We start from the raw sequence: 26,533 nt of genomic DNA on the forward strand, positions 1-26,533 counted from the left end.
GAGATGAAAGAGAGGAGCATGTTGATGATCTCGCATTAAATATTTCCGTAAGCTTCATTAAAATGGACTTATTATAATATCCCAATCAAGCCTCTAAAAATTAAATTAAATTCCTTTCTCAAAAAATTTCCAAAGAACTTCCAAAATGAAATGCACTTTTAGATACCTGTTTGACAACTTGAGTTTTGAACAAATTCAGGTTTTGAACACTACACAACTGGCCATGATTTGTTGAGGTAAACTCCTATGGAATAATATTTGTAGCTAAGAATTTATTTTTTATAATTACATCACATTCAAATTTATATAGATATAGTGGTGTAGGAGATCATTTTATTACAACAAATTCATATTGAAACCATATTTTAATAAATGTTGACTCATTATTTTCTATGTTACAACCTAACACTATGTATAAGGTTGTTCAAAAATGTGAATAATATTTTAAGTAAGTAGAATGGGAAGTTTCAAATTTTTTATTATAACTAAGGAATACCTATGGCTCCTAATAGTGCCCTAAAAAGCTTGCACCATTTTAACATAGAGAAGAATCAAGTTTCAAATAATTCATTTATGATTAAACAATCAACATGTATCAACACCAAGATTTATTTTTCTATTAGTCATTATTTTTAATGAAATATGGTGAAATAATAGATATAAAATTGGGCACACAACATGTCATTCAACCTCCCATAAAATGATCAAACTGATCATGAAAAAATGAGTATTTTGTAGATTTAATGCAACCCATGAAAGGATTTATACATTAACACTTGATTTTTATTTTTTAGATTATGATCTAGCCAATGTAGATCTAAATTCATAAAGTTTTTTCCTAATATATAACTATTTTGAATGTATGAAACATAATTTTTAATATTGCAAATTAGAAGAGATCAATGCATTTAGCAATTTTGATGATTATTCTCTTGGCATCGATTCACATATATATAAAATGCAAAGGACATAAGATGGGAAGACATGTCTAGTAACCATATGTCTCTTGATGAAGAGACATGAATTTAGTTCATGTAATAGCTCTTTAAGTAACCTAACCCTAATCAAGTTTGATTAGTTAATTTGTAAGTCCTTAATATGTCTTTAATTCTACTTAATGTAAAGGATCATAGTGATAGAATATAATAATGACATGTATGTGAGTGTATGTATAGAAATTCACAAGATTGAAATAATATACATACATTCACATTTGTGTAGAGTAGCATTAAATAACTTATTCTTTTATTTGACTAACAACATCAATAATCAAAATACTAAGAACTTCCTTATCATAGGAGAAACAATTTGGTGCAAAAGGTACATGACACTCTATCTTTATACTTTTATGATATTTCTAATAAATTTATTTATTTTCCATTAAAAGAAATCCTTTTCCTATTTTAGTACTGATAGAATGCATTTTAAGGATGCAACCAAGTGTGGAAAAGCTCTTTCTTCTAAACAAAGCTCGTGAATATTCTTCCCCTTCCATTAATAGGTTGAATAGTGAAGTAAGTATAGCTCATATTTTACTACATATTGTTTATAAGCACTGGAACTTTTTATGTGTCATATTAGATTTTTGGAGATGAAAAGGTATTTAACTTTTACACACTCATAGATATGTGTAAGATCATGCTCAACCATACTATGCTCTTAAGTGACAATAAAAAATTAACAAATAAGGGTTATGTCAACTTGACGTGCAATTTTCTACCATTTATAAACTTTATATCAAAAAGTTGAGAGAAAAAAAAATCTAGTAGATTGAATTTAGTTTCTAAACGATCAGGCCCTATCTAAAAAAACATAAAATTTGATTGGTCAAATTTTTGAATTTTACTACAATGGTACAAAAAATTTAGGACAAAATTAAGAAATAAACATTTGTCTAACCATGTTAATCAAAACCAAATGTAAATAATTCTAGATAATATTCTAAATAGAAATAGACTCATTCCTAGATGTGACACATATTTTTCGGTATTTTAATTCTAAATAAATAATTAATTATTAATTTTTTGCTTTAGTATTTTTGGAATAAAAAATCTTGTGTTTGACCACCTTAAATAATTCAAAACCCTACAAAATTTATTTATTATTTATTTTTCCTTATAGTAGAAGAAGCATGGAATGTGATGCATCTTTTGAATTTCAAAAATGTTGTACCATCTGAAAGTTATAGTTATTTTTTTAAGCAGTGTGTCAATCGACACTTTATACGTAACTCTATTAGAAAATAAGTAATAATTACTTACTAAACTCATAATTTGATAAACATTTCATTTATGGAAAACCAAAATCATTCTTAAGAAACACTTTTCATTTCATCAAATTTTGGTGAAAAATAGTTGTGAGCTATATGTTTGAAGTAAAAACAACACAACAACAAGCCAAAAACATATTTTGAGGACTTTTAAAAGTTGACAATACAGGGTTGGTATCAAATATATAGTAAGCATTATAAAAATTTTAATTGTTTTCGTTCATTATTAGGATAGGTGGGAAAAAAGTTGGAATACATTTTGAAATGCTTGGAGGCATTTTAGGAAAAAAGTTGGAATGTATTTTGAAATGCTTTGAGGAATTTTAGAACTACATATTTTTTAGATCACCACTTTTTGGCATACCATGATCCTGCACATACCTTCAAATTCTTTTGGATATATATGTGCATGTATATTTACATACTGAAATTGCACAAAGATAATGAAGTTATATAAATTTGTATGTGTGCTCCATGTTTGAATGCTTCTTATTTTTAGCTAACATATGCAGGAGCCCCATCCTCTATCCAAGGCATCTCTCAAAGTCTCATGGATCAACAGGTATAATTCAATACACCATATGGAGATAGTTTATCTAATATAGTTATGAATAGTAATTTTTTGCTAACATTTTTATATTTGATCATTGTCTCATAGGTGCAAGGATCGACAACAACATGGACAAGACAAGGATATTGATACTCACAAATTTCTTCTCGATAGGATTAAACCTCATTGTAATTATCCAAATTACATAGAAGAAAAATGTTATTTTATTATGTTCTTCTCTTTAGTGTATTGAATTAAGTTTGATAGTGTTAAAAATATTATTGTCATAGATGGATACTTTGGGAAAAGGAAAGGAACCCATGCTAATCCTTGGGGAGTAGAGGTAATAATTTTCTACCTTTTTTAAATGTAATTGAATTAATGATTGTTATTGTGTGTTATGTGTTATGCTAAAGAAAGTTAAAGAATGAATGAATGATAGTGTTAATTAATGTTAAAGAACAAATTAATGTTAGATGAAAGAATGAATGAAGCTCAATAATATAATACATCCAACTATTCTAAATCTTGTCAACCCTCTACTAAAATCACACTAACACCATCTTTCTTTCCAAGATTATTTTCCACCTTTCCTCTATACATCATGTCAGCATTCTGCTTTTTCTCCCATTCTAACATTTGACGATGGTAAATTTATTAAAAATCATAGATACCATGATGCTTTAAACATGCACAGTGGTTCCAGCTTTGTTACAGTTTGTATACCTTTATTAGCAAAAATACATAGGCAAAATATAATTCTTTGGGTTTCTGCATTCCTCAAAATACAATTTATCTAAAAAACTTCTATAGTTATATCATTCATGAAATAAATACATGCATCTCATGGCTTTTCATGTTCTTGTAAAGTCAAAAGACTCTTAGTCTGGTTTTGTTGCCAAAGTTGCATAGTTGCAAAAGTGCAACATTTTCAATATGTCCACATTATCAATTTAATATGAATTCCTATTTTTGTTACCCTCATAACAAATTTAAATTATCTTAATTACAAGCTAATTAATCTCATTACATGCACATAGGCCAATTTGCAAAGAGATCGTTATGGCTTATAGGTGTGCCAAGTCATGTTAATGCCTTACAAAATAAGCCTTTATTACAACTTAAAGAAATAAAATTACTTGAAAATATGTAGTAACCTATTATAATATGCATGATAGATTTATTTACATATGGAGGTAAAATGAAAAGAAAAGTTCTTCATGTAGGTGCGCCAAAACCATAGATCCCAAGTAAATTTACCTCAAGCCCACTTGATATGAGCTTCTTTATGTCATCCTCCACATATCATCCACATCTACATAGCCTCTAATTTTGACCAAGTATTGCTTATACTCCTTTTATTTGGTATTTTTCAGAAATTTTGTGTCAAGTATCTTCTCTAGTTTTGGAGCTTCCTTAATGGTAGTTCCTTGATGCACTTCTTCAAAAATGTTGTACCAAGTATTGCTTACATCTACAATCTTCCCTGAATGTACTTCTCCATTACCTCCTTTGAATGGTGTGAGGTCTTCTATATTTAAGATGGGAGAGATCCCAATCTCAAGTGGAAATTCAATCTCTTAAGCATTTATTCTAAACCTATAAAATTGTCCTATGAACACCACATCATATTGTAAAACTATGTTGAGAGTTAGCTCATGAATCTTTATAAATTCTTTGAAAAAAAATGTTATATGAAAAGCATCATTGGTTGCTTTGCATGGAAATAAGTGAGTCTTTTTTATGAACCTATCAACTACCACAAATGTGTTCATGGAAATCCTATGAAAAAATCCATTGTTGTGCTTTCCTATGGCCTATGACCTATTCGAAAATATTTATAGATCCCTGTATATGTAGTTCTCCATTTAGCTCTTTAACAAATCATGCATGTTTCCACACATTTTGTGACATTATTCTAAAGTTTCCTTCCTTTGAAGAAAAGTTTGTTTGAGTCAAAAAATCATAGAATTCAACACGATACTTATCACCAAAATCCATACATACCTTATAAGTTTCTCCAAAATTAGGATATACTCCATACATGTCTTTGAGTGCTTCAATTCTCACACTTTCTAGTTGAAAATGAGAAGTAATCATGTATCTTCTACTAAGTTCATCAACTACTTTGTTGGCTATGTCCTTCTTGTGCTTGATGGTAAAGGTATAAACCTAAAAAGCCTCAACCTATTTCATATCCCTATGACTTATTTTATGTTGGGTATTAAGGAAACTAAGTGCTTGGTTGTTCATATGTACACAAGGAACTCTATTGGTAATAAGTAATGTCTCCACCTTTTAATATCTCCTTAATGAGTTTTGTAATAGTAGATAGTAGAAATTGGGGGGGGGGGTGGTGTTAGAAATATTAATTTCTACTTGGAATTAATTTTCTCATGTTCATCATTAGATGTTTTTAGGTTTTTAGGTTTATGTATTTTGGTTGTGTTGGCTGTAGTACTTTCCAGAACTATGTAGATATTTTTTCTTGTCGCCTAATGCTAGATATTTGTAGAATATTGTACACTTGCCTATAAGAGAGGCACTATGTCTTCATTTGAACAATCACTGTGAATGAAATACAATCTATTTTTATTGTACCCCAACACATTATGTTTAGTGTTTACATTTGCTTGTGCCTCTGCTCATCCATTCAAAAATAATTCATCCAGATCATTTTCTATATAAAGAGACATACCAGTGAAGTGAAGTGCATTTTGAAAACTTATCTGGATGAATATCCGAGTCAATGGAAATGTTTTGCTACCATATATCTAACCTGAAATATTTACCTTAGTTGGCAGGTGGCTGGCTATAGGGTACGTCAGTTTGGTCTCGAAAGACTACTTCTTGAGTCTGGAAATCCTCTTTGTACTACGACAGTATTGAAGACTATCTTCATAGTGGACCATTGGAAGTCGAATAATCCAAAAAACTAGTGTATTACCCCACGTATATTTTGATGGGATCTTCATGTTCCTATCCAGATCCTGAAAAAAATTTAATGTTAGACTTTAAACAAAATTGCCATATTGTTTTGCATAGGAGTAAAGTATGAATGTCTGCCTTATATTACTGCCTCATATTTACTACAACCGCTGCTCGCAGTCTTGAATTATTTTGTTTCATTGCTTTATGTGGGAAAGATATATCTTCAGCTTGATCTCTTAGTGGGGGAAAAAAGTTGGAATTAGAATCAGCTTTTAGACAACATGGATGTACTTATGTCAAGAGAAAAAATTATGAAATGTTTGTTTAAAAAATAAATTATTTATGAAATTAATATTAGTTTATTTAAAAAATAAATTAAATGATTAAAATGTTAATAAATTTGTAATATAGATAATTGATTACTATTTTGTAATATAAATATTTGATGATGTGTTTTTTAAATATTAGTTCTGGGTGTTCAACTAGTAGATCCTCTCTCATAATATTTGTTAAAACCTTATAGGTACACTTATTCAATATAGATCTTAAAGTCATTAAATAAATACATGTACCCAATATATCTATGAATTCTGTGATATTCAATTGCTATGCATACCATTTTGATGTCTGCCCATATAACGTACAAGTCCAGTGGAAAGTGCTCCCATAATAACCCTGTTCAATGTCTGCCACCAAAATTAATGTATGCTCAGGATCATCGTATCCCAGAAAATTGAACATCTGACAAAGCCAACTCTATGATAATCAATTCGCCATAAAATGGTAGGAAAAACTTTAACCTACCCCATGCGGTGCCCTTCTAATCAAATTGATATCATCCATGTTCAGAGTCACGTAAGGTAGACACTTTGAACAAATAGGGGCTTTGTCTTATCATGTTTCCATAGCAGAGTGATTGCCATCTAATTGAAATAAGGATAAATTGTTCTATTAAGTTGAAAGCTATTGTTGATGAAATGATTAAGAATGAACTACAATTCTTTTGTATAATGGAAAAAGAAAAAAAGAAAAAAAGAAAAAATTAGTTAAAAAAACAATTATAATAGAAGAAAAACTAAAATACTAGAACATAAAACCATACAAATGAGAAACAACAAACCTCAAGTAAAAAAATGAATGTAATGCAATGTGGAACAATCATATTGTAGACAATTTGCAGAAAGCCTTTGGGCTTTTGGTTGACCATTGTACGTTGTGGAATGGTTGGTGGGACTTGAGAATCATTGGCATTGTTTGTGGAATTAAGAATTAGGGATAGCAGTGAGAGACAATCTCCCTAAGGTGTATCTTGGCTTCGTCCGAACCATTATCATAATCATGAGTATTTCCCTTACAAAAATGTTTACCTTATTCCAGTAAGTAACCGTTGGTTGTCTTCATGTTTTTTTCCTGCAGATGCTGGAATGTTACGCCAGTGGAAAATATAAAGAAGATAGCTTGTTTAAGTAAGGGAAAAGATACAATATCAGATTATATTTTGATAGTTATTATGTTCTATTTCTTATATAATATTACCTATTGTTATGATATTAAAGCTGTTTGTAGTGAGATATATGTGTGTACATACATACATATGTATGTATGTATGTGTGCATGTATGTATGTGTGTATACATAGATACATTGTACTTTATAAGTTTACACTTGTAAAATATACACGTGGTCATAAAAAATTAATAAATTATGTGGTAACATATTGACAGATCAATAAAATATTATTTGAGTGCAACAATTAGTGAAATTTTATTTTATCATCACAATTCATGAGGTAATGCTCAAGAGACTAAATTGTCCCCTTGGCATAAGTAAATCTGAACATTAAATTACTAAATACAAAAAACAAAATGAAATAACCAAGAATATTAGTATCTCTCAAGACTAATGAAATTCAAGTTGGTTTAATTATTAAATAGATAATTTCAAGCAGAGAAGTTTTCTTAGAAATATATGACCTAACACACTTTGCATGTGATTGTTTGGTCCTCAAAAAATTATACGTATGTTTATTGAATTATAAAAATAAAAAATTCTTTGATAAATATAAGTTATTGGTCATGCTTTGAAATGTTGTCCAAATTCACTTGATTTTTTATTATAAGATGTATACTCTTTCTAGCTACTTTTTATATGAATTCATTCATCGATTTCTATAAATTTATAAAAATATATATGCTTTCACAAAAAAGGGCATCGGGTCACTCCTTGAAGTTACACCTACAGAAAGAAACATAAGTGAAATGTTGAGATCCCAATAAGAAAAGAGACAAAATAATCATAATAATAAATTATTTAAAATAAAGGGAGGCAAATGGGGGTTCTAGTCATTTGATTTTCTCCATTAATTAGTGGGGTCCAATGGGCTATTGATTAGTGGGATCCTCCCAATTAATTTTACATTTTGTGGTTATGTCTTTATTAATTGATTATGTTGTTATTCTTTATGGTCAACCCTAGTCATAGTGTTAGCATTCCCTTTCAAAGTTATTATTGTTATGCCTACGGTTTCATCAACATGGATTTTGATTTTTCAAAGATCAAGACTTATGTGATATAATTTTAATTGGTACAAGTATTTGAAACCCTAGTTAAGGTTTTGATCTTTTGAAGAAGAAATTGTATTATTCTTTCATATGTTTATTATATTCTAGTTTTTGTTGTACATTAAATAATATTTATGAGGGTTCTTGTATTTATTAGTTTCTCTTCAAATTTTGAGTTGGGTCTGTCTATCTTGTAAACTCACACTTTGAGTTATTATATTTTGTGTTACCTATTTTGTAACCCTATTCAAATCTTGGGGTTGTCTAGTAATAGTTTATGTTCTGTTAGAGTTTAGATGAGTTCTATTTTGATGAATGCATTGTAATCTACTATGATAATTCATGTGCTTCAAACATCTCTAAGAATCTAAAACAACATATATAAACAAAGGGAGGTTTGGGATTTCCTTACCCGAGACTTAGGGATTAGCTGGTGCATGCTAGATAATCTCCTGGATTTTTTCAGCCAATGGAAAAATTTGTTCAATCTATCTGTTTTGTAGGAATTAAGTACTTGGATCTTACCTCATTACTGCTGGAGCATATGGAAGGAGAGGAACAATAGAATCTTCAGAGATAGAGAGGAGCCGACCATAGTGCTCGAGAAGAAGATTTATAAAAATATAAAGGAAAACTAACTAGTAAGGGAGGGGGGAGATATCAAAGCGAGTGGTAGAAAAATTGAGAAGGAAAAGGACAAAAGATAGGAAGCCAAGTGGCTTCTCCCCCCAGAAGGATGGTATAAAGCCAACTTTGATGGGGCCTCCAAGGGAAATCTTGGCTCATCGAGAAGTGGAGGCATAATAAGGAATGAATTTGGTGAGGGAGTAGCGACCTTCTCTCTCCCACTGGGCTTCCAAACTAATCACTTTGTGGAAGCAAGTACTGCTTGCCATGTGGTGAAACTGGTTTTTGAAGTTGGAGTTACTAATCTCTGGCTTGAAGGGGATTTGAATACCATTATTAAATGTATTAATGGTAATTCTCATTATTTGTGGTCAATTGAAAATCTAATTGAAGAGACACATAAGACTCTTGCTAAATTTAATAGAGTCCATGTCACTCACGTTTTCCAAGAAGCAAACTCAGTGGCAAATTGGTTCCCAAATAAAGGTATCGAATCTAACCAAAAGATGACCTGGCAACTGGGAAAGAGTTTTCCAGTGGATGTTAAGAGCATGATTGAGCTAGATAAGATCCAAGGGAGTATGGAGGAGATCAATTTGCAATTATGACTAGGAATGGTTTTTGGGGAAAGGGTACAATCCATAAAGGTTGTATTGGAAAGCGCAAGAGGTGGAATTGATTACAGTTTATTTGACACATTTTTTGGGTCATTTTTTCCATATGCAACCTATGCTATTGTAAGGTTAATTTCTTCAGCTTTTTTCTTAAACACAGAGGTCCCCATCAGGTGGTGAAGTTATAGTGTGTTGTGCTTATGAGAATTGTGCGAGTGCAAAGTGTTGAAATGGTGGGTGAAAGGAGCTGAAAAGAAATGGTGGGAAAGATGGAAAAATGGAGAAGTAGGGACAAAGTGTGGGAGAAGCTGGAACAGGGTGGGATTACAAGATATATCATGAAGCTGCATGGTTTTGATCAAGATGTGACCGACAGCATGGTCAACTCATGGAAGGACGGTAGAGTCAAGGTGAATGGGGTTTCATTTCTGATAACGGACGAGGTGATTTTGACTATAACTGAGATTCCAATGGAGGGTTTTAAGTTCTTTAGGGACAAAAAGCTCTCGACCAATGCAGTGAAGGACTTCATTGAGAACACTAAGGAGCTGAATGCCCTGAAAAAGAGTGATATGTTCTATGATCTAGATTCCATAATGAAACTATGGAGGTATATTCTACACACTGTCATTGAGTACATTACTCTTAACCCTAGGTTTGATCGTGTTCGCACCCACCATTTTGTTCTTTTGAATCATTTTTGGCATGATAGTAAAGTTTCATTTCCTTTCTATTTGTTGACTTCCATGAGCAAGGTACTGTCTAGCTTCAAAAAGAAGCCCACTATTAACCCCACTTTGCATGAGGGGCTGTTATTGCTTATCTACGAGCACTTTAAGGCTTAGACGATAAGTAACATCCCCTCATAGGCTCCAAAAGAGGAAAATGGTAGCTCAAGCTACTCCTCTGACTTGGATGATATTCAAAGCATTAGTTCTAAGGAAGGGGATTTAGCTTTGTCTGGTAAAAAAGTACACCACATGATAAGAAGTTGCTCTCTCCCATTACCCCTAGTAGAAAAAGCCTTAGGGGTCATGGTCAAAAAATGCTTGGGAATGAGGAGAAGGACTACAATGATGAAGAGGAGGACACAGAGATTGAAGATGAGGATAAGGAGAAGCAAAATGGAAAAAAGGAAGACCAGGGTGGGAAGAAACACAAGCGGGTGGGTTTGGAGGATGAGAGGATGCATCAAGAACCAGATATGTCCACGCTACCTCTCTCCCTTGTCCATCCTCATGCCCATCTAGATGAGCAAAAAAAGGACAGTATTGGAGATGAGGCAGAGGATGGAAGTGTTGGCCAAAGACATGAGGAAAGCTTGGAGGAATTATAATGTGAGGACAATGAAAATGGGTACTTTCAAAGAAGTGATGAATCCCTAGATTCTGGTGGAGAATTAGGAGCTACGGCTTAAAGAGCTAATTAACCCTACAATTGTGGCAATCTCTAATAATGCTAGGGAAATTGGGATGAACCTTCTGAACAACACCCGCAACAACATGATTGACAATTTTAGGTCAATCAAGTGGCTTTTTAACGAGCTAGAGGAGGTTAAGGAGAAGGTGGGTCAAATGGAAGGAGCCAAGAATCTGAAGGGTCTTGAGAAAGGGATAGACCAGGATGATAGAATTAGCTTGGCGAAAAGGAGGATTCTCAACCTAGAAAATTACAACCATAATTTGTCAAGCCAGATGATCTCACTACTCAACTCGATAAATGACAATATCCTGTCTTTAACTAGTTTTCTTAAAGATAGACAAGTGTTGGGGGATGAGGAAGGAAAAGACAGGGGGAAAAATAGATCTGATGATGAAACTGCCATAGGTATCACTTACACTTGTCTGGACTAGGATGTTCACAAGACTCATCAGTAGGAGGCTGAGGAGAACTAGATGGCCTACAAGGCTACATAGGTCATGCAAGAGCTGGAAAGAAAGAACGAGGATTAGCTCTTTTCTATCCTTTTGTTTCTAGCTATTCCTTTTTCATCTGACTTTTTGTCCTAGCTTTTTTCTGTTTCATTTTTTCAAAAAATAGTATGGCCTTTCCTATGGTCTTTGTTGTTCGGCTAGGCCTTGTGCTTATTATCAGCATTTAGACTTACTCTTTTTTGGCTGGGCTTTTAATGCTTATTATCAATCTTGTTTGTTTTTTAACTCTTAGGTTTTAGGGTCCCTGTAAAAACTATTTATCTAATAAAAAATATATAGACAAAGAATATGTTAATGAAGTGCCATTTTTTAAGAGTAAAGGTGAATGAAAAGGAAATTAGATTAGAGTAAGTACCTACCAAGGAATAGATAACTTGCCTATTTGAAGGGTAAGTGCACAAAGATAAGTCTCAATTCCATGGAAGTCTATGGATTGAGATCATGCTCCTCTAGAAATGGGCACCTTTTTTTTAAAAATGGCCACTCGTATTAGGCTTGGATGCTCGATCTGAATTTAAAAAAGTAGGCACCCATTTTTTTACAAATTGGGTGCCCATTTTTGAAAAAATAAAATAAGAATTGAATTTTTAAAAAATGGCCACCTTAAAAATCAATTTTTATTTTTATTTTTTGGGATTTAAAATGTTGAAAATACTTTTTCAAAATGGGCACCCATTTCTTACACATGGGGTAGGAGTTTTTTTATCCCACCTCAGACTTCGGTTTAGGATAGGCTTGGTGAGTCCAAGTCTATGCGTTGACCTCTCAAGATTTGGCTAAGACATTGAACTGACAAATTAAGGCCTTGACCTAAATGTAAAATAGTGAGGTTCACTAAAACTTTAATAACTTCTTTATTTTGTGTTTTTTTTAAAATTAATTTATATTTCATCAATCTACATACAATTCCTTTGATGCTTAAAAAAAAGAGGATTTTTTGGAAAGAGTGAATTTTTTATCAAATTATGATGTCCTTACACAAGAGGTTTTATAACTTACCTTTATAGCCAATTAAAAATTAATATTAATAAAATTATTCAATTAAAAATTAAGGAAAAATATTTTCATCAATCTTTGGTGTGTTAGGTAACTTCCTTTAAAAGGATTTAAACAATATATATATATATATATTTGTGTCAAATTATGGTGTGCATACAGGAGTGTCATATGGTCTCGAAACCATTTTGAAAAAGTGGTTTTTAAAGATCCATACCCAAAAAATTCTATCATATTGGTACATAAATAAATTACATATTCAAAAAGTAGATTTTGAGAAATAAGATCTTTATTTTTGAAGTTTTTAAATGTTTGATCTCTAAATGCCCCAAATTTTGACATTAATTGACAAGAAATTTCAAAATAAGGAGACACTTCCATTTTTTACCCAAAAGTGAGACCCAACTTCTTGCACTTACCCTGAACAAAGAGAATTCATAAGGATACATTCGAGTATCTCAAATAAGTAACTAAATTAAAAAAATAAGTAATTATTTCTTACTATACTCGTTATTTGATAGACATTACAATTATGTGCATCTAAAAACATTCTTAAGAAACCCTCTTTGTTTAATCTAATTTGGGTGAAAAAAGTCATCAGCTGTACATGTTCGAAGTAAAAAGTACACAAGGCCAAAAACATGTTTTCAAGACATTTTAAAAGTTGACAAGGTTTGTATCCAAAGATACACTAGGCCTTATAAGGGTATTAATTTTTTGGTTTGGTATCAGGATGGGTGGGGAAAAAGTTGGAATAGATTTTGAAATTCTTTGAGGTATCTTAGAACTACATATTTTTGAGATTACCACTTTTTGGCACACCATGATCCTGTACATACCCAAGTAGTAATGCATATATTTGATGCTAATTTAGGAAGAACACTAAGAAATCAAGTGTAAAGTATGCCATGATTGGAATGAAAAAATGAGTAGAGTGTATACCCTGATGTTAAAGTCATTTCTAATACTTTCAAAACACCATTGATTTAACTAAGTATATCTAAAATCATCAAAGCAAATTTCCAATATGAGATGCCCCCAAAAGAAGAAAAATAAAAGGAAATGAAAAAATAACATGGAATAACACAAAGGGATTGATGCAAGAGCATCCAGTGGTGTAAGGGCAATCCCATACCACCCAACAATATACATAGTGTTAGTTTCTGTTTAATGTGTTTTCCTTTCTAGATACCCATTTGAGTTAAATAGAGATTCCAAATATCATAGTTCCACTATTGATTTTTCCATGTTAGAGTTTTAGAGCAACTCGGGAAATGTGCCAATGTAGAAAATAGTTTATTTTATAATTGAGCCAAAATTATGATGCATTAGAGGGTGTAATTTGGAGGGATGATTATACTTAAAGAACTCCAAAAAAATAATCTAGTCAAAAGGATTTATAGTTTGAAGGTTATTACAATTTTAAGTTGCCTAGAGACCTCCTAAGAGTGCTTCAAAGTTAGATTTGAGGCATTAATGGCCTCGTACTGACCCTACAAATGGTGAACTAGAAAAACTTGTTCATATGGCTATAGAGAACTTGGAGATTTTTCTCAAAATGTAAACCATTCGTCAATTAGAGTCTCAAATCGAAAGATATGCCTCCTGAAAGTTGGACTACCATTTTTAGATTCTTCTAATTTTACACCAGATTCTGACATATTTTGTAGAACCTTCTATTTTGGTGGTGGATGCTAAATGACATGTTCTAAAATGTATTCCTAACCCTCAACCTAATTTGAGTTACTTAAGGTCATTTTTGGCAGTGGAGTTTGGGAGAAGGTACTATGATGAGGGTTTTTCTCCAGAATTAGACAACATTGTAAGCCCATAGAGCATGTCATTGAGTTTTTTTTCATTTTACTGAATGTAATAGCATATGAATTCTGATAATAATATTCTTCTTTTCTTGTTGTGTTCATTTTTTCTTGGGTTGTGCCCTTATCTAGTGGTATCAGAGTAGGTTTCCTTTGGTGTGTAGACATAGCACCTAATGTGAGGCAATTTGCACCAAGACTGTGTTGTTATGGGTTTTGATATAGTGAGAAGATTCCTTCACAAAGGGATCATGGTGGAAGGGCTAAAGTTGTTCCTCCTGAGGCTAGATCCCTCTAGAGACAAGTTCAAGCATTGTAAGAGGGGATCCGTAGAGGGATGAATAATACAATAGGCAATGAAAGTGAGGAGGAAAATGAAGAGGAAGAAAATATTGTGCAAGAAGGGGAAGGAGATGGAGAAGTCCTAAAATAGGTAGAGGAGAAGCTTTTTATGGCCATTTCCAAGTTTGGAAAAAGACCAAAAATTGACATCATCGTGTTTTGGGAAATCTAAACGTGGATGAGTGATCAACTAGATCAATGAGCTAGAGGAATATTTTGAGTATGATGATATTGGGGACCCTAACTAGTTTAAGTTTTTGAAGGCCAAGTTGATATACCATACTAAAATCTAGTGGCAAGAGATTTAATTGGAAATAAATAAAAGAGGGAAAGAGAAAACCACAAGATGGAATTGCACTGTGGACAAACTAAAGAAGCAATTCATTCCTGTTGATTATGAGCTTGATTTGTTTAAGAAGATGCAAGGGATAAAGAAAGTGGGATAATTTGTCCTGGAATACACAGAGGAATTTTACCGAGTCCTTATTAGGGCAAGGCATGCAAAAGAAAACAAGGAGAAAGTTTTCCATTACCTTAATAGGTTAAGACCTAGCATTCAACAGGAGTTAAGTCTAGTTAGAATGATTAGCATTAAAGAGGCATACCAGTTTTCCTTGACTAGCATCGAAGAGGCATACATGTTTGCCTCAACTTGAGGAGAAGATAAACAAAAAGTTTGATGGAAGGAAAAGAGGGAATAGTGAAGGAGGAAGGGACACTGGTAGGTCATTTGGAGGCCAAAATGAGAACTAGAAGAAAAATGAAGATGTGGGTACTAGCCAAAACTAGAGGAACAAGGGTTTCAACCTCTCCTATGATAAAAAATTTGGAGATTAGAGAGGAAGAGATGGAGGACATGGACAAGGTTTAGGAAGAGGAGGCTTCCATGGTACATGTTTTCATTGCAATGAAGAAGGTCATCGCTCCTATGAATGCCCTCAACACTAAGGAAGGAAAGATAGGAGAGCTGATGGTTAAGCAAGGGTTGCTCATGTGGATGTTGATGCACAATAATTGCATTTAGAGGATACAGAAAGAGGAGAGGTTCTAGTTAATGAAAGGGTCTTACTAAATAGTGAGACTAAACTTGGACAAAGGATGAGTTTTTTTCATACCGAGTGCAAGTGTGAGAGTAAATGTTGTGATGTGATTGTTGATGGTGGAAGCACTAACAACTTGGTGTTAGAGGAGATGGTCTCAAAGCTAAAGCTCAAGAGAGAGAAACACCCCCACCCCTATTATATTTCTTGGGTGTAGGATGATCATAAGGTCTTGGTTAGTGAGAAATGTTTGGTAGAGTTCAAGATTGGGAGTTACCATGATGAGGCTCTATGTGATATCATCCTAATGGATGTCTATCATTTATTGTTGGGAGAGTCATGGTAGTTTGATAGGCATGCTATACATGATGGTCATGAAAATACATACTCTCTAACAAAGGATGGAGTTTTCCACAAATTGAAGCCCTTGATAAAGGAGGGTGAAAAGGTATAAAGTAGGGCTAGGGTATGTCTTGTTGATGGAAGAAATTTTTTGGATAGCATGAAGCATTAGAATATGTGTTATACTTTAATTCCTAGAAAGGATAAGGAAGGTAGTAGTGAAGTTCCACTTGAATTTTAAGGTCTATTAAGTGATTATGGAGATGTCATCTCTAATAATGTTCTAGAAGGGTTGCCGCCAATAAGGAAAATCAATCATCAAATAGATTTAGTCCCTAGAGCTAGTTTTTCTAACAAGGCTAATCATATGTTGACTCCTACTGAGACTGAGGAGCTAAACAGACAAGTTCAGGAGTTGTTGAGGGAAGGTTTAATTTGAGAGAGTTTGAATCCATGTGGAGTACCTACAGTGCTAGCACCAAAGAAGGATGGAGAGTGGAGAATGTGTATAGACTCTTAGGCTATAAATAAAATAACCATCAAGTACTAGTTTCCTTTGCTAAGGATGGATAATCTTATGGATAGCTTGAGTAGAGCTCAGTACTTAGATCTCAAGAGTGGCTATCACTAGTTATGGATATGAGAGGGAGATGAGTGTAAGACTACATTCAAGACTAAGGATGGTCTATATGAGTGGTTAGTCATTCCCTGCGGATTGACCAATGCACCAAGCACCTTCATGTGACTTATGAATGAGGTAATAAAAAAAATATTGGGAAATTTTTTTACTGTCTATCTGGATAATATTTTGATTTTAAGTAAGTCTTTGGATGAACATTTATTTCACATTCATAGTGTCCTTCAAAGGTTTAGGGAAGACAAATTGTTGATTAATTTGACGAAGTGTAGCTTTTTCAAAAGGGAGTTAGTCTATTTGGGATTTTTTGTGTTAGTTGAAGGTCTTAAAATGGACCCAGAGAAGGTGAAGGTAATATTGGAATGGTCTACTCCAAGGTCTTGTTGGAAATATAGAAGAAGTAACTGAGAGCGGGGGTGGGGGCTAGAGTGAATCAATTACCACAAAAATGTTTCAGATCCCTTGGATGTTAACAATAAAATTATTGCTATTGTTATTCGGTAAATACATAGAAAATATTGTAACTTGGTAAATGTAGTGTGTGATTTACTTTTAATTGATCTTAAAACATTAATAGTGATTAATTTGCAAAAATAAAAGAAATAACATGAACACATGAGACACTAGGATTTAATGTGGAAACCCAATATGGGAAAAATCACCAATATAAATAGTTATTGTTTTCACTCTTCTGAAGTGAGCCCTATTAGGAGCCAACCAGGTTAAAGGTTACAAAACACACTATTAGGTGTGACCTTGTTAGGGGATTTGATCACCCTGTAAGGAGTGGCCTTGCAAGAGGTCTTAAAGAAATTCAATGGAACTATCACCTTGTTAGAGGATTTACAATTGGCTGTTAAACCAACTCTATTAAGAGATTTTAGATCACTTCTACTATAGTAAGAAAGTAACAATGAAATGACCTGATTGTGATGCAACTGAATTTTATGATTATAGATCTCTATTCTGCTTCATGCAAGATCCTTCTTGATTGTATAAATCTTTTCTTCTCACAAAGGATACTTGTTTATCCTTCAAGTTTTCTCTCACTCTTACTTTCATAATTCAATTAGCATACTTGCGCAGGTGCACACACACACACACACACACAAATCTCAATTTGACTTTTCATTTATACCATCTAGATTGTTAAGTCATCTCAATTACAAATTAAAATAGCCAATAATCATCACCATAGTGGGCTAGAAATAGTACTTAAAATAATTAAGCTTCTTATGTCAAAACAACAAAATCCTTCATTGCCTGACTCTCCTTGGTAAACACTGGTTCTAAGATGATTTCATGTGTTAATCAATAGAAGCTTGGTTAACATGAAAACTTGCAAAATCCTTTGGCAACCAAGTGAACTTAGTGAGCACTAACTCTATCCAACTTTCCTTTGCTAACCAGGAGAACTCGATTAACACTGATTCCTTCCAAAATTCTTTTAATGCTTGAGTGAACTTGGTAGACACTATCTTCGTAGAGTAATCTTTTAGGAACACTCGGTAGACAATAAAAATTGTCTTGTTGACCAAGTGAGCTTAGTAAGCATTGACTGACAACTAATATGACATTTGTGTAACATCAAAGACAACACACAGTTAGACAATTGTATCCAACAATCTCCCTCTTTGGCATTGATGGCAACACAACATGTCATAGCACAATAAAATTTGAGAACAAGACTTTATTTGAAAAAAAAGTTTCTCCCTCTTAGATTTGTAACAAAAACTTCTTTTCTTTCATGTAGTAATCTCCTTCTGTGAAAGAATTACATAACTTCTTTGATACTATACTTCTCTCTCAAATTTTTTTTTAGAAAGATATGACAGTAAACTTCTCCCTCTTTGACAACATATGCCAAAGACAACGCATATCAAATTAGTATTAATGTACCTTAAGTACTGATTCATATGCAATATTTTTTTATGGTGCATCAACCGATTGATCTTCAACTTGGTTCCTATTGATGCATCACTAAAAATTTATTTAGTGAGCTTCAAATAGGAGAATTACCCCTAACTTACCACTTAGATACATGAGTGCATCCTTAGGTAATTTCTTGGTGAACATGTCTACAATCTGTTCTTTTGTGTAAACATATTCTAGTCTGATTTCTTTATCCTGCACCAATTTTCTAACAAAATGATATTTTATAGCAATGTGCTTAGTTTTGGAATGCATCACTGGGTCCTTTGATATGTTAATTGAGCTGATGTTATCACAATACATGACAACTAGTTCTTTGATCTCAACTTTTATTCCCTCCAACACTATTTAAACCAAAGAATTTTAGAATAGTTCACTGTTGCTACAACATATTCTGCTTTTGTTGTAGATTGGGATGTGCAATTTTTCTTTTTGCTTGTCCAGGATACCAATCTTTTACCAAGAAAGAATGCTCCACCACTTGTACTCTTTCTATCATCAAGATTTCTTGCACAATTAGCATGATTGAATACCTTTAGGTCTAAGTTTTCTCCAAGTTTGTACCATAAGCCATAGTCTTAGTACCTTTCAAATATTTAAAAATTATTTTGATTGCCATTATATGATTTTCTCTAGGTTTAGCTAAGAATCTTGCGACTATCCCAACTGCTAAAGTAATATTAGGCCTTGTATGAACTACATGCTATAATTTTCCAATCATTAATCTGTATAAGGTCTGATCGACCTCTTTATAATCATCATCTTTGGTAAGCTTTAGTCCAATACACATGGGGGTTCCAACTAGTTTAGAATCTTCCATTCCAAATTTATTGAGTATCTCTTTGACATACTTAGATTGAGTAATGTAGATACCATTCTTGTTCTATTGTATCTTAAGTCCAACAAAGAATTTTATCTTATCAAACATGGACATTTCAATCTCTTTGGTCATTTTTTCTGAAAATTCTTTGCATAGATCATCATTTCCTATAAATAGAATGTCATCCACAAATATTTCTGCCAATACAATCTTGTTAACTAGTCCTTCTTTGATGTACAAACTACTGTTATTATTATTTCTTTGAAAAGCAATATGTATAAGATAGTTGTACAACCTTTCATAACATGCTCTAGGAGCTTATTTTAGACCATTTAATGCTTTGTGTAATTTGTAGACCATGTCCCTTCTGTCTAGATCAACAAAACCTTATGGTTGCTCAATGTAGACTTCTTCATCAAGAATACCATTGAGAAATATAGATTTAACATCCATCTAATATACTTTGAATCCTCTATGAGAAAAACACACATGTAGAGTCCTAATACCTTTGAATCTTGCAATAGGAGAAAAGTCTCACCATAATCAATTCCTTCTTCTTGAGAATATCTTTTACACACCAATCTTTCTTTGTTTCTTGATACTTGTCTATCTTCATTTAGCTTATTTCTAAATACCCATTTTGTTATAATCACATTTTTATCTTTAGGCCTAGGAACAAGAGTCCAGGTTTTGTTCTCCTCTATTTGTTCTATTTCTTCATTCATAGCCTCAATCCAACTTTCATTTTCCAATGCATCTTTAACATTTCTAAGTTCAAAATCAACAAGTAAACATGTACCTTTTAGCTTACTTCTTGTCATAGTATCTTCTGATTTATCTCCAATAATCTGATCAGTTGCATGATGCCTTTTGACATACTTTGCCAAAACAGGTTCTTTGCCTTTGAATGAATTGTATTGTCTTCATTTTGAATTTCAACTTATGGTTGTGGTTGCTCAGACTCGGTAGGCATTGGCTCAATAGCTTCAAAATGGGACTCAAGTCCTTGTGACTTAGCTTGAACTTCTTACAACTCAATAACTGAGGAAGATGGGAGTAGAAGTCTCCTTATTGATAGCTATTTTTGGCAATGTATCAGGTTCGATGTAAACAAATCTTCTATAATATTTTGGTTCCTTTTTGCTTTCTTCTTCAGTCTTTTTCGCAAACTCATCAATTCTCATTTGATCAAACTATCCTCGAAGGCTTTCTATTTTGGTTCTCCTCACATTGTCATCACCACCATAAATGTCCTTTAACTTGTTCCACATATCAAAAGTAGTTTTGCAGTCCTTGATCTCATCAATTTCATAATAGGTAAGAGCAGATGCAATATCAATCATCCTCGTGTTATGGTTATTTTTCTCAGCAATATCTCCAATAGATAATATACTAATAGGAGTTGTTTATTCTTCATCAATATATTTTAAGCTTGAATCACTAACAAAAGCCAGATGAAGTCTCATGAGTCCCTTCCATTCTGAAAAGTTTATTCTATTAAGCTTTGGAATCTCTCTCTTATAAGACATCCTAATTCTTAGCTTAGGTCCTTGAAACCTTTCTTGCAAGCACCAAAAGCTCTGATACCAATTTTTGGAAATATTGAAGAAGTAACTGAGAGGGGGAGGTGAATCAGATACCTCTAAAATATTTTAAATCCCTTGGATGTTAACAAAAAAACTTATTGCTACTGTTATTTGGTAAACACATAGAAAATGTTGTAACTTGGTAAATGCACAGTGTGATTTACTTTTAACTAATCTTAAAACATTAACAATGATTAATTTGCAAACATAAGAGAAATAACATGAACACATGAGACACTAGGATTTAATATGAAAACCCAATATAGGAAAAACCACCAATGTAACTAGTTACTATTTTTACTCTTCTGAAGTGAGCCCTATTACAAGCCAACCTAATTAAAAGTTACAAAATACACTGTTAGGTATGACCTTGTTAGAGGATTTGATCACCCTATAAGGAGTGGCTTTGCAAGAGGTTTTAAAATAATTCAATGAAACTATCACCTTGTTAGAGGATTTACAACTGGCTATTAAACCAACTCTGTTTAGAGATTTTAGATCATTGCTACTATGGTAAGAAAGTAACAATGAAATGACCTAATTGTGATGCAACTGAATTTTTTGATTATAGATCTCTATTCTGCTTCATACTAATCCTTCTTGATTGAATAAATCTTTTCTTCTCCACAAGGATACCTACTTATCCTTCAAGTTTTCTCTCACTCTTACTTTCTTAATTCAATTAGCACACTTGCACATACACACTAAAATCTCAATTTGACCTTTCATTTATACCATCTAGATTGTCAAGTTAGTTCAATTACAAATTACAATAGCCAATAATCATAACCATAGTTAGCTAGAAACAATAGTTAAAATAATTAAGCTTCTTATGTCAAAACAACAAAATCCTTCATTGACTGACCCTACTCGGTAAACACTAGTTCTAAGACAATTTCCTATGTTAACCAATATAAGCTTGGTTAACACTGTGAACTTGAAAAATCCTTTGGCAACTAAGTGAACTTGGTGAGTACTAACTCTGTCCAACTTTCCTTTGCTAACCATGAGAACTTGGTGAACACTGATTCCTGCTAGAATCCTTTCGATGCCCAAGTGAGCTTGGTAGACACTGTCTTTGTAGAGTAATCTTTTAGGAATGCTCGGTAGACAAGGAAAACTATCTTATTGACCAATTGAGCTCGGTAAGCAGTGACTGACAACTAATATGACATTTTTTTAACATCAAAGATAACACACAATTAGTCAATTGTATCCAACAAGTCTGCCATTGAGGTGAGGTCATTCCATTGTCTAGCTAGTTTTTACAGGAAGTTCGTTAGGAATTTTATTAGTATATGTGCACCCCTAACTAGAATAATGAGGTGGGATAGAAAAGAGTTCAAGTGGACTATAGGAGCTACAAGGAGTTTTGAATTGCTGAAGGGGAAGGTGACAAAGAGACCTGTATTCATAGTTCCTAATTTTAACAAAGTGTTCTAGGTGAATTACGATGCTAGCCGTAGTGCTATCGGGGCTGTGTTGAGATAAGAACATAAGCTTATTGCCTATTTTAGTGAAAAATTGAATGATGCAAAGAAGAAGTATTCTATTTATGATCAAGTGTTCTATGCAATAGTTCAGGCCTTAAAGAAATGGAGGCATTAATTGTTGCCAAAATTATTTTTCTTGTATACTAATCATCAGGCATTGTAGTACCTAGATAACCAAGGTAAATTAGATCACAGACATTTGAAATGGGTAGAGTTTATGCAAAGCTATACATTTGGAAGTGGAAGGTCTAATAGGGCTGTAGATGCATTAATTAGGAGACAGTTGTTGTTGATAGACATGCAGGTTGAAGTGGTTAGGTTTGATGAACTCAAGAATCTAAACCTTGAGGATCCTAACTTTGTAGATGCTTGGAAGGCTTGTAAAGAACTTGTTACTCTAGATAGGACTAGGTGGCTAGAATACATGATCTAGGATGGTATGTTATTTAAAGGAAGTCAACTGTGTATTCTAAGGAGTTCCATGAGGGAAAACTTGATCAAGGAGAAACACAATGGAGAAATGGCAGGACACTTTGGTCAAGATAAGACGATTTCCATTATTCTTGAACATTACTTTTGGCCTCAACTATCATAGGATGTAAAGAAATTTGTGCAAAGTTACCGAGTATATCAAACAACCAAAGGATTTAGTCAAAATATTAGACTTTATTAGCCATTTCCTATCCCATCAAAGCCTTGGGAGAACATAAGTATGGATTTTGTTCTTGGGTTGTTGAGGACACAAAGGGGTAATGACTCAGTATTTGTGGTGGTGGATAGGTTCACCAAAAAGGCATACTTCATTCCATGCCACAAGATTCATCATGTAGTGCATATTGCATATTTGTTTTTCAGAGAAGTGGTGAGGCTACATGGTCTCCCAAAAGGTATTGTTTCTAAAAGAGATACTAAATTTCTTGGTTATTTCTGGATGACTTTGTGGAAGAAGTTGAAGATAGAATTGAAGTTTAGTTCTGCACATCATCCATAGACTAATAGACAAACATAAGTAGTAAATAGAAGTTTAGGAAATTTTTTGATGTGTTTAATAAGAGATAAACCCAAGGGATGGGATTTGATTCTACAAGCAGACTTTCCTTAAAACAGTTCTATGAATAGGAGTACTGGTAGATCTCCATTCCAAATTATGTATGGGAGTAGTAGAGGCGTAAGACTTTTCTAAACATGTCAAGAACCTACATGAGGATGTATATGCACATATTGCCAAGGTGAACCTATAGTATAAGGCTAGAGTAGATCAAAAGAGGAGACATAAGGAGTTCTAAGTTGGGGATTTGGTTATGGTATACTTGAGGAAGGAATGATTTCTCGTGGGTACCTACAACAAGCTGAAGATGAATAAATTTGGTCCTTGCAAAATTTTGAAGAAACATGATTCAAGGAATGCATATGAGGTGGATATTCTAAATGGGATTCTCATTTCTCCTATTTTCAATATTGCAAACTTAACAACATGTCATGATGATAGTGATGAGGAGGAGTTGATGTGGGGGCCATGTCCAATTCCTACTTTTGAGAAGGAAGAGGTTGAATAAATTCTAGACAATCGTGGGAGCGAAAGTACTAAAAATTGTTGCAATTATAGATAAAGTGACTGAGAAGCGGGGGTGAATCAGTTATCCAAAAATATAATTAATTCCAAAAATCTCTTAGATGTCTATAATGCTTACTTACTTGCTGATACTCGGTAAATAGTACAGGAATACTGTAGCTCGGTAGATTAACTAGTTATTGATCATCTAGTAGTCATAGTTATTAATATGCATGCAAAGGTTAAATAAATGAACATAAGAGACACCAAATTTAACGTGGAAACCGAATATGGAAAAATCCTCCAAGTAACTAGTCACCAATTTTTCACTCTTTTGAAGTGAGCCCTGTTAGGAGCCAACCCTGTTAAAGGTTACAATACACACTATTAGGAGTGACCTTGTTAGAGGATTTAATCACCCTATTAGGAGTGGCCTTGCTAGAGGTCTTTAGAACTATTCAACTAAACTATCACCTTGTTAGAGGATTTACAAAATGGCTGGTAAACCAACTCTGTAAAGAGTTTCTAGATTTACTGTTACAATGATTAGAAAGCAACAATGAAGTGACCTAAATGATATGCAACTTATCTTTTGCTGATTATAGATCTCTGTTATGCTTTACTGGATCCTTACTGATCGAATACAACATTGCAGCTCCTCTAGGATATCTAATCCTTCATCAAAATTTGCTCAATATTCACTTATTCCATCCTCATCCCTATATTCACTCTCACACTTGAATTCACAACTTGAACATCTATATATACCTTTTAGATTATGAAGTTGGCTCAAATATAAGTTACAACAACTAAAAAATCATTACATCAGTCTACTACATTTATTGCACGAAACAATTGAACTTAATATCAAAATAATAAAATCCTTCACTGGCTAACCCAATTTGGTAACCATTGCTCCAGAATGGTTTTCTAGTGTTAACCAAGTGAAGCTTGGTAAACACTGCAAACCTTACAAAAATCCTTTGGAGACTGAGTGAACTCGATTAGCACTGACCTTCCTTTGCTGACCTTGTGAGCTCGGTAGAAGCTAACTTTCTGCCACATTTTCTTTGATGACGGAGTGAGATCAATAGACATTAACTTTTCTTTGTTAACCTTGGGAGCTCGGTTAACACTAACTTTTTGCTACACAATCCTTTGATGCCTGAGTGAGCTCAGTAAGAACGGACTTTACTATGTAATGTTTAGGAATGTTTAGTAGACACTGTAAATTGCTTTGCTGATCATCTGAGCTCGGTAGACTCTGTCTGATGACTGATATGACATTTGTGTAACATCAAAGACAATACACAATTAATAGTTGTATCCAACAATCTCTCTCTTTGGCATTGACGGCAACACAACATGTCATAGTAGAATGAAATTTGAAAACAAGTCTTTTTCTATCAGAACAACTTTCTCTATTAGATAGAAAACTCTCCCTCTTTCAGTAATCTTGCTCTGTGAAGGAATTACATAGCAAACTCTTCCTCTCAAATAAATTTCAAAAAGATATGACACTAAAACTCTCCCTCTTTGACAACACATGCCAAAGACAACACAACTCAAATGAATTTTAATGTACCTTTAGTACTGATTCATATGCAATATTTCCTGATTATGCTGCATCAACTAATAGATCTTCAACTTGGTATGCATTGATGCATCACTAAAACTTCATTTTAGTGAACTTCAGATAGGGGAGTGACCCCTAACTTACCTCTCAGATACAAGAATGCATCCTTAGGTAATGTCTTTGTGAATATGTCAGCAATTTATTCCTTTATATGGACATATTCTAATATGATCTCCTTATCTTGCACCAATTCTCTAACAAAATGATATTTTATTGCAATATGCTTAGTTTTGGAATGCATCACTAGATTCTTAGATATGTTGATTGCACTTGTATTATCATAGAACATAACAACTAGTTCTTTGATTTCCACCTTCATGCCTTCCAACAACTATTTAAACCAAACAATATTAGAACAGTTTACTGCTACAGCAACATACTCTGCCTCTATTGTAGATTGGGATGTACAATTCTGCTTTTTGCTTGTCCAAAAAATCAACCTCTTTCCAAGAAAAAATGCTCCTCCACTTGTACTTTTTTTGTCATCAAGGTTTCCTGCCTAATCAGCATCAGTAAACACTTTCAAATCCAGATTACCTCCAAATTTGTACCATAAACCATAATCTTCAGTTCCTTTCAAATATCTCATTATTTTTTTGATTGCCATCATGTGATTTTCTCTTGGTTTTGCTGAAAATCTTGCTACAATACCAACTACAAGGGCAATATCTGGCATAGTATGAACTACATACTGCAACTTTCCAATCATAGATCTATAAAATGTTTGATCTACTTCTTTTGATTCATCTTCCTTGGTAAGTTTTAATCTAGTAAACATAGGAGTCCCAACTAGTTTATAGTCTTCCATACCAAACTTTTTCAATATCTCTTTGATGTATTTTGATTGAGTGATGT

The 26,533-nt window shown here is 33.2% G+C and overlaps 1 pseudogene; it reads right to left on the reverse strand.

Annotated features, from left to right (window-relative positions):
- Nucleotides 1-5,442: 5,442 nt before the first annotated feature.
- The window catches only part of LOC149565654 (wax ester synthase/diacylglycerol acyltransferase 5-like), a 43,688-nt pseudogene continuing 22,597 nt past the window's right edge, over nt 5,443-26,533 (reverse strand).

The sequence above is a fragment of the Cupressus sempervirens genome, chromosome 3 (genome assembly GCF_028749045.1).
Source record: "Cupressus sempervirens isolate cs-2001-9-10 chromosome 3, ASM2874904v1, whole genome shotgun sequence".
Classification (NCBI taxonomy): Eukaryota; Viridiplantae; Streptophyta; class Pinopsida; order Cupressales; family Cupressaceae; genus Cupressus; species Cupressus sempervirens.